This window comes from Mastigoproctus giganteus, chromosome 1 (assembly GCF_048544385.1).
Source record: "Mastigoproctus giganteus isolate SK-2022 chromosome 1, ASM4854438v1, whole genome shotgun sequence".
In the NCBI taxonomy this organism is placed as follows: Eukaryota; Metazoa; Arthropoda; class Arachnida; order Uropygi; family Thelyphonidae; genus Mastigoproctus; species Mastigoproctus giganteus.
In genome coordinates this window covers 181916522-181925967 of record NC_143575.1, presented here as the reverse complement: position 1 = coordinate 181925967, position 9446 = coordinate 181916522, and positions in this window count along the sequence as shown.

Below are 9446 nucleotides of genomic sequence, written 5' to 3'. Positions count from 1 at the left end.
TTCGTCTTGCCTATTCTCAACAAGGGATGCTGCAACAGAAGGAGCAGTCCATTTCATAAAAAAGGTAGGTTCACCTAATAAAATGACCATTCGGTGTATATGGTCAAGTTATTTTATTGAAGATTTACTCCCGATATTACTTATTTATTCATATCTGTTGAACATCGTTAGAAATCGTAATAAACGAAATGGATCTGTCCAGCAGTTTGACAAGCGAGGTGATGGCTGAAACAAGAGTTCAGAAGAATGAACTCTTGGTATTTGTAAGAAACGTACACATCTCTCTCTCTCTCTCTCTCTCTCTCTCTCTCTCTCTCTCTCTCTCTCTCTCTCTCTCTCTCTCTCTCTCTCTCTCTCTCTCGTGACCGATTGTTTGAGGTTAGCAATGTCGACTGGAAATTCACATCGTTTTCCAAAGTGTCGAAATTCCTTCAATGCTCCACGTGCATGTAGGCTTCCATTAACTGCTACGAACATCTTTACAAATGGAAAGGGTTACAGACGTAATTACCAAAGTTCCTTAAGAGTTGACACTTAAGATTAATACTAGAGAAGCTGTAAACACTTTGATTAATTATTGCAGTCCGTTTGAAGAATTTTCCGATTAATCATCAACGGCAATGCTAATTCCGGGCACTGTTTCTGAACGGAACTGTCGCTTGACCTCGTCACTTTCTCAGCAAAGCGTGACCTCCCCGCGCTGACCTGTGCGGCTGACCACTTAAATGCGGCTAACGATCACGGTCGTTTGTCGAACCGTAGCATTTCAGACGTTCATTCCTATCACGTGAGGCGGCAAAGTATAGACGACGCCCGCTATTGTTGGCAACAGCTGTCGTTAAACGGACGCGCTGGAGGTACTCGTTGTCGTGGAATGTGTCGACGCCGAAAGAACTCTCCAGGCTAATCGTCATTGCCAACAGGAGCAATCAGTATTACGTGTGTGGCATGTGCAAAGCTAACAGCGATTGATACGCCGTCTGTGGTTGTCCAGGTAGTTTACCTGCAACAAAACAGGAGACCTAAATGGGCTCCTTACTTAATCTACTTAGTGTCACGCACCTGGTGACACTTATCTTTTCCTTTGTGAACACACACACGAAAGCATGTTTAGCTGCTTTAATACAGAAACCGAATTTATCACTTCGTGGCTGAAAATTCCATCAAACATATATCGTGGATGATTGTTGGTGCACACATCGGTCCTCGAGACTCACAAAGATTAACCTACAAATTTCGAATTGTTCCTTTTTTTCCCCCACTTATTGCATTCCCAGACTGCCACAAACTTTTTTTATTGTTGTTGTAGAGTTTTAGCATCCTCAGTGACACTTAGGCCGTACTCCTACGTCTATAAATTGCGTGTGTGCTGTGGTCGATTTGCCTGTTTGTTGGTTGTCGTTGTAGGGTTTTAGGAGCATCAGCAAATAAGGCCACATTGTTCCACATTTTGTCTGTAAATTACGTGTGATCTGAGGACAAATTTCTGTTTTCTGAAAGAAAAACCCGAGTTAGTCGGCCTGAGACCGACTAACTCAGCCACGTTGTGAAAAAGGGCTACAAAAATTCCTCACTTCATCGATGGGATTCGAATTCAGGTCTTTTCCACCCGGTGTGGGGAATGTAAATGATAAAGGCAACTAAAATCCGAATTAAAGTCAGATGTCTTATGCTTACAAGTTAGTGCAAATGCATCAGATCTGCTCCCAGCTAACTACTAACAGGATGTTTGTTAATGTCAAAGGCAAAAGTGTATTTTTAAACTGTGAATACCACGCGTTCTAAGGATGCTTTGTTCGATCCGGTCACTTAAATTACCACCAGGGCAACTACAATTACAACTCAGGCAGTGAGGAGTCGGTATGTTGGCTCTATAAACTGTTCTTAAACCAATTTCTTCTACTTTAGACCATAAAACGAGCTAAAATCCTTCCATCTAAAGTGCAGGAAGGGGGATGGTGCTACGTAGTTTGAAACTTAACTAAAGTTAACTGAAAAAAATACAATTCAATATTGTCAACTCAATAATATGTGTGGTACTTTGGCAACGTCTCGAGATTCTGTTGAAATTTCTTTTTCAGGCTTAATAATGTGCCAGCAAAGAAATAAAGGTGCAGGAGCTCTGAGATGAGAATATTTCAATAAATAGTAGCTTATATATTAAATAAATAGCATATACACATTGTCTTTAGAGAAATGTGATTATCAGAGATTTATTAGCTTATTAGAGAGCAGAACGACATTGATTACAAGTCTTTGAAAACAGTAGTGGAAATCCAGCCATCCCTGCCTGATAAATAAATCTTCTTCATATTTAGCTATCTTAGCATTTAAAAAGTTTCTAAGACTTACAAATCTTAGAAAAATAAGAAATTTCATAGGAAAGTAACTGGCTACTTTCCTATTCACTTAGGTGATTGGGAATACCATTGTGCATCTCTGGTCAACATGCATCGAAGTGTGGATGGAAACGCCCATCCCGCCTCAACAACAACTCCCTTGGGGGGATACCCTAACTCCTCTGCGTGAGGTCAGTGAACTACGTCTCCATTGAAGAGATTTTAAGAATTCCTCCAATCCGTAAAGGGACTCGAACTTAGACCTCTCCAAATGAGGGACAAGGGGCAATTCCCCTGTAATTTCAGAATTATCCAAGTGGTGATGGATTTGTAAATGCAAGTAAGAGCTTGGCTTGTCCGTCTGTCTGTCCGCATGTAACAACTCGGTTTCCAACGAGCATATTTGCACAAACTTATATTTGGCTCTGTTGGAAACATTTGCTGAGGTATTAATTAAATTTAAGTAAAATCAGACCTTTTTTTGCTATATATCAGGTTATTTATTAATTTATTTAATTATATTCAACAGAAATTCATTTAAACTTACAGCGTATTTATTTATCATTGCCTTTAAACTCACATTTCATAGACAAGTCTAAACATTTCTCTTGAAAAATAACTTGCAAAAAATCACCAAAAGAGCGTTTTCAACAGAAAAAAATCCACACTTGACCAACATGTACACGATAAAACACACAAATAAGACATTTACAACTTCAACACCGAGAGGGATGTGAAGTTCAATAGATAAATGGCACAAACTAGTGTCATTAATAGAGCTTATTAATTTTCTCCTCATTAAACAACATTTCCACATTAACGTGCCAGTAGTGGCGCATTTATTACAATTCATTAAAAAAATCTTTACAATACAACCGAAATACAATACCACCTTCTAAACCCCACGCGATAACTTAAACATATGGTAAAGTATAAGCCATGCAGTGAAAGTACTTCTACAGGGTAAAACTGCAAATAGATAACAGAGAATTCTCAAGTACGCGGTTTTTACTGCTTCTGAAGATTTGCGCATTCCCCTGAGATCAATTTTAAATAAAAAGGAACTGATTTTAACGTATTTCTCCTAGAAAGAATTCTCCTTTGTAATGAAAATCCATTGAGCCAGCTTACTCCGTTTATAGGCATCATCACTAAGCCTAGAGTGACATGGACAAGTTCCGAATGTAAATTCAATCCTCTTTTTTCTGTAATACAACTGAGGAATAGACAGCTACTGCTCTTCAAAAAGCACCATAAGTCCGTCGGCATCTCCTGCCGTTGTCTACCACGTTCTTTCATAGGTCATTTGTTAACCACCGGCCGTAAAAGGCCCCTGTTCGCCGCGCTACTAGCTGCTCCTTTATGTGTTTTTAATCCGAAATGACATTTGTGATAAAAGTCATTAGGTTGTGCGAAGCGTGACTCGGTCGCTACCTTTCGTACAGGAAGTGGTATTTGTCTCCTTGGAGACACAACAAGGCTCGTATCTGCCGCGCAGCACGTGCAGGGGGGAAGAAAGAAGATACAAGCCGTTAGATCGTGGCAAATGTTACTACTTTGCGCTTCCAACTGTACGTTCCGAGAGAACATTGGAGCAGAATGAGAGAGAGAGAGAGAATAATGTGACTTATTAGTGCTCACGCAAAGCTAGAGGCAAATGGTGGATAAGTGTTTCAAGCAATAACAAGTCTCTCCTTTTTGTTATAAAAAGGAGAGACTCGATAACAGTGTTTGTTGCTGTTGTTCGAGAGATAGGACTGTTGTTATTGCAACTTTTGATTAAAAAAAAACTTAGAATGAATCCTTTTTCATAAAATATAGTTTGGGCTCTCGTATCAATTCTTTATTAGTTTTTCTGATTCAAAACAAGTTCCACGTTCTTGCATCATTTGGCCTTACTACTACTAAAAAGAAATTGCTTTTGTCAAACTTGTTTTTTGGCGAATAAATATATTTTATTATTTATAATAATCTTTTATTTGGCTGTCCGATTGACAGCACAGTGAATAATTTTAAGATAAAAATCAGTACAAAAAGCACTTTGCGGTTCTAATTTGATTCTTAACTCCGTTTCTTTCTATTAGTTAGCTTTGTCTTTCACGCTTCGACAAAACGCTTAAAAAATAATAAAAATTAGAGCATTCCTTGGCCAGTACTGGTTAGTGGCCTTGACCTTGCCTCTTTTTTCGCCAGGTCGGTTTCGAAGAATCCTATAGCTCTGTTACGGCTCATCGTCCATCTCATTCCTCTTTCATGACTGGTGCGAAACTTGTGTCTCCTGAGGTGCTCCTACAGTCTATAAAAGAAGTGATTAGGGTTACCCGAGAACAACCTCATCCATCTGTATTATATGATGTTCATAAATTGTATGGTCTGGTCGTTTACCTGTTTTGCTGGAAGAAAATCCCGAGTTTCTGGAAGGAAAGCGCTTGCTGTCCTCGCCTGAGACCGAGGACTTTCTTTTTTTGCGTCGTTAATTGGATTCAATCCGAACCTTTATCATCCAATATGGAAAGATGGATTATAACCACTGTGCTACACGTGAGGACCAACAGTAAGAGAATGTAGACATGCATACTCTTCATATTGGTCCTCGCGTGAGCACAGTGGTTATAATTGCCATCCTCAACTGGTTGGTAAAGATCCGGGTTCAAACAGTTTGGTACTGCCATATCCTTCCAACAGAAAGGCAGTAACCTTCAATATCTAGCAATGCTACAACCCACTGTTTGGGAAAGAGCATTGTCTTGGCGAAAACAAACTTCTCTTCCCGCCAAGTCACGACATTTCCTCTGCAGTCCGACTTCCTCCGCAGCTTTAGAACAACCCTCAAGGCATCACAGTAGCGCCAGCATTGACGGTATGAATCTCCTCCAGAAAATCGATTCGAATATCGCATCTGATATCTGTAAAGAAATGTGTACAGCATTTTTTTTGAATTAAATTCTAATCTGCCTCGTGTGAAAGGAAAAATTTTAAAACACGTTTATTTATTTGAAACACATTATTGAGTGTTTACTTCAAATAGAATATGAACGCGAAGAGTAACTTATAAAAGAAAAAAAAAAACTTCGTAAATAATAACATTAGCTTAATCAAAACAAGCATAAGTTACATGTAGCGCATCAATTTACCTAATTTACATTAAAATCAGTAGCGAGTCATGCAGATATAATTTGTTCCACGACTGTAAAAGTATCTTCCTTTAATCTCCTTTTTACATTATTTATGAACTCAGCAATCCACGAATGAATCTAAAATGAATTGATGCGTCCTAATTAATTCTAGTTTAAATTGAATTATGGTATAGCTCTGGATGTCTTCGTAGGTGATAAAGCCATCCTCCCACCAGGGAGACTTACATTTATTACAACTTAAAAACAAATTAAAGCTTACAATTACTTTTTTTAAGCGGAAAGGTAACTTTGAATCTCCAACAATAAAAAAATTGGGTACAATCCAACAGATGTTGTATATCTGGGGAACGTTAAACATGAACTTTTTTTACAGTATTTTATAAGCAATATTTTAAACCCTTCAAATAATTAATCAGGCGAGAATTACTGTTCAACTTAATCCTTAACTGCAAGATAAGGTGGAGTAAAAACGAAAAATAAAAACGCAGCTTTTAAAGAATCAGAGCAAGTCGGAACATAGAGAACCGTGAATTTTGGGCCATTAGTATGGATCGCAGTCCACGGATCGTACCACCCATTAAGCATCAGGTGTGCACACCCTCTAGTGAAGAAAAAACTTACACCTGAAGTGGCATGGAAGAATCTTAAACAAGTCATTAGATGCCGGATGGCTCTTGCCATCAGTCAGAGATTTAAGCCTACACGTAACATTATCTTTCTCCGGACTTCTGAAACCTGTGATTTATTTGACATGCGCCACAGTCAAGAGTTCTTGAAGAATCTTTCTGTTGATACCATTGCGTTCTTCTTAGACTTGTAGGTGTGCCGAACCGGAAAATTTCAGACATACTTTTGGCGTTTTAATGAAGGTACAAATGTTAACGATAAATATGCCAAAGATTGCTTTCAACCCTTGTATACGTGATCGGATTGGTTACGTATTTCGAGTTGTTTTTTTGCTCAAGGATGGGTTTATTTCGAGGGTAATAGCTGTTATTGATTGAAAAAGATTTTGTTTATAGAGACGTGTTACAGAGAAAATAAAGATGCGAATTTAAAAGGCTTAATGACCCTGTGTGGGAAAACATTTACTGCTAAATATTTAAAATGTTTTAATAAAACAGAATAACTGACGTATTAAAAACACATTTCAGTAAAATGAGTTCTATTCATATTGAATGAGTGGAGCTATTTAATTTCCAGGATTATAATCATCTGTCAGGGATTATAGAGTATGTGTAGGTCATCGTCCGAGATCGTTGGACCTCCCGAGATGATCTAAAGTAATGCAAGTGTACCTTATATAGCCTAGGCAAAGGGTTTTTAACTTGAGATTGTAAATCTTCTCGGCAGGGTGATTTTTATTATCCGGTAACACTGAAAGGAATTTACAGCTCTTTCACTAAGGTCATGAGAGAGGTTGGCTTTGGTGAAAGTTGAGGAAAAGTGCTGGAAGATGGTTGGTTAGTTCCAGAATAGCAGTTTTTATGCTGCTTAGAGGGCTAAACGGCCTGGTCATAAACTAACAGATTCAGATTTGCTATTGAGCAGGAGGGGAGGACAGAGGAAACAGCTATACAGAAAAAGAGACACTATTTGTGGTTTGAGAATTACAGTCCCAACGGCTGAAGAGTCTGCGGTTGTGCGTTCAAGGCCAGTTGCATTAAATAATAAGGCATAGGAGAAACCTTACTCGAGATCAGCTGACTACAGCTCCGATTGAAGAGACCTTTAAGAATCCCTCCAGTGTATGAGGGTTACTGACAAAGCAAGTATCACCCAGTGAAAGCTGTATGTGTAGTTTATGGGTAATTGCCTGTTGAACCTTGAAAAAACCAGAATTTCCAGAATGCAAATCATGAATCCCCCTATCAAAGTCGACTAATTTAGCTACGGTGTGGAAAAAAAATTATTCTGTCCCGAGCTGAAGTATTTGTCAGCTTCAGCCCGGCGACACATCGAATCTAGGCATTACACGCTCAATGCGACAGAGAAGCGAAGGTAGTCCTTGTAGCCCCAGGGTGAAGTCTCCCCCCTCCAAGTAATATACTTGTCTAAGCTCGGCCTGATTGCGAAATGCGTAGTAGCTGTTCGATCAAATCTTTTGGAACGTATCAGGCACCAAGCAAAACAAGTAATTACAAAACTTTCATTCAAAACTTTAAGCTGAGAGTCAATATGTACAACTGCAGTCCGTGGGAGTGAATTCGGTAAAGTTTATGTCGGGAACTGTCCTGAGAATAGCAACTGTTTGACATTCATTGAACAATAATACGTATATGAATTATGTAAAAGTTATTATCATACGACATATGTAGTTTTAGACTTCGCTTTGCTTGTAGTGTACTATCGATCTAGGAATGATATGCTTGTAAATGAACGCCTATTTTCAGTACTGGAAAATTAATAAAACAAGAAAAGACAGTCACAGCAGGGCAGAATGTAAGGGAAAGAAGATGAATTATTATTTTTTTTTCGTGAAATTACATCATAATGAGACGTGCAGGCATTACAATGGTGCAGTTGACATTCTGAAAGCATAGTTTTTTTCGCATTTTGTCATTAAGAAGAGATTCCCAAAATTTTATTAATTCGAAAAGTTCTTAAACGTAGTAATATGTTATTTACTCGACAAGTCCATCTTCCTTCCCACACCGGGTGGAAAAGGCGCGGGGTCCAATCATCCTGTCAATAACGCGAAGAACTTTTATAAGCTTTTTTCACTCCGTGGGTGAGTTAATCAATCTCAAGGGAAAATAGCACAGTTCCCTCACCCCCCACGAAACTCCGATTTTTCGTCAAACAAAACAGGCAAACCGACCAGAGGACACACGCTATTAAATAGACACGGGTAGATGAGGTAATTCTCGGGTGGCTCTAATATGGCTGTGTTTTTTGTTTCTTTGTTTTTTGTTTTTACTCGCGCAAGTCGTTGAACTATGTTTATGGACTTGTCGAGTAAATAAAATCCTAATTCTTAAACGAAGTTCTTGAAAGTCTTTAATCTATGTTTGAATAAGGCATGAGTTTTTGCACGTTTTCACAGATTTGATACCTTCCGGCTCCCTGATGAGACTGCAACATCATCGAAACAGATGTCAGGGCGGCAACTCTTTATTAAGAGTGGAGCTTCTCATATGAAAGCAGTTTCATTACGAAAAAAATATATATTACTTAAGAAAACCAAAACGTGTACTCCAACAGTAAAAAATACGAGTTAATAGCAAGACTAATCCAAAAAAAAAAACGAGCTTGAACAGCTTAATGATTATCTGATAGCTCAAAAGCCGATGATTACTAAGCTAGAAGAAATTTGCAATTTTCCACTTTTAAAATATCTAAACTAAAAAATTAAACAGAGGTTGTCTCATCACTCGAAGTATTTTTTTCGATTTTTTTTAAATTCTTTCCCTAAAGGCTTCTGAAAGCGAACGTGTCTCGCGCATAAGTAGTAGCATGTGCGGCCACATATTGCCATCGGGAATTTCTCGTAAATCCCCGTGAAGCTCTTTAAAACTTGCAGTGTCCATAAATTACAGGGAAAGATCAGCCAGAGCACCTATTTTAACCAGTCGTTAAAACAGAAACGAAGGCAGCTTTATTAGTAGAAACAGTTGCCAACTCGGTGCATACCTCGCATGCCTCGACGCCTAACGTCATGCGAAAAGGTGTAGACTTCCATCATAGATTTCTGTAATTATTGCTCGGGGCTTGATTAAAATAATACCATTAATGGAAAGAGAAAAAAATGATCCTCAGCTGCTACAGGATTACCTCAAAGCAGCGGTGCTTTATCTTGAACTAATTACAGCGCTCGACTATGCGGGCCCTTCGAAAATACCTCACAGCTAACGCTCAACTTCCCCACTATGCCAGAATTATTTTAATCGCAAAACATCTGAGAGCAGTTACATCTGTCCTAGAAGTGGATGGCCAAAGTCACTGGAGAGAAAAATACAAATTTAACGTC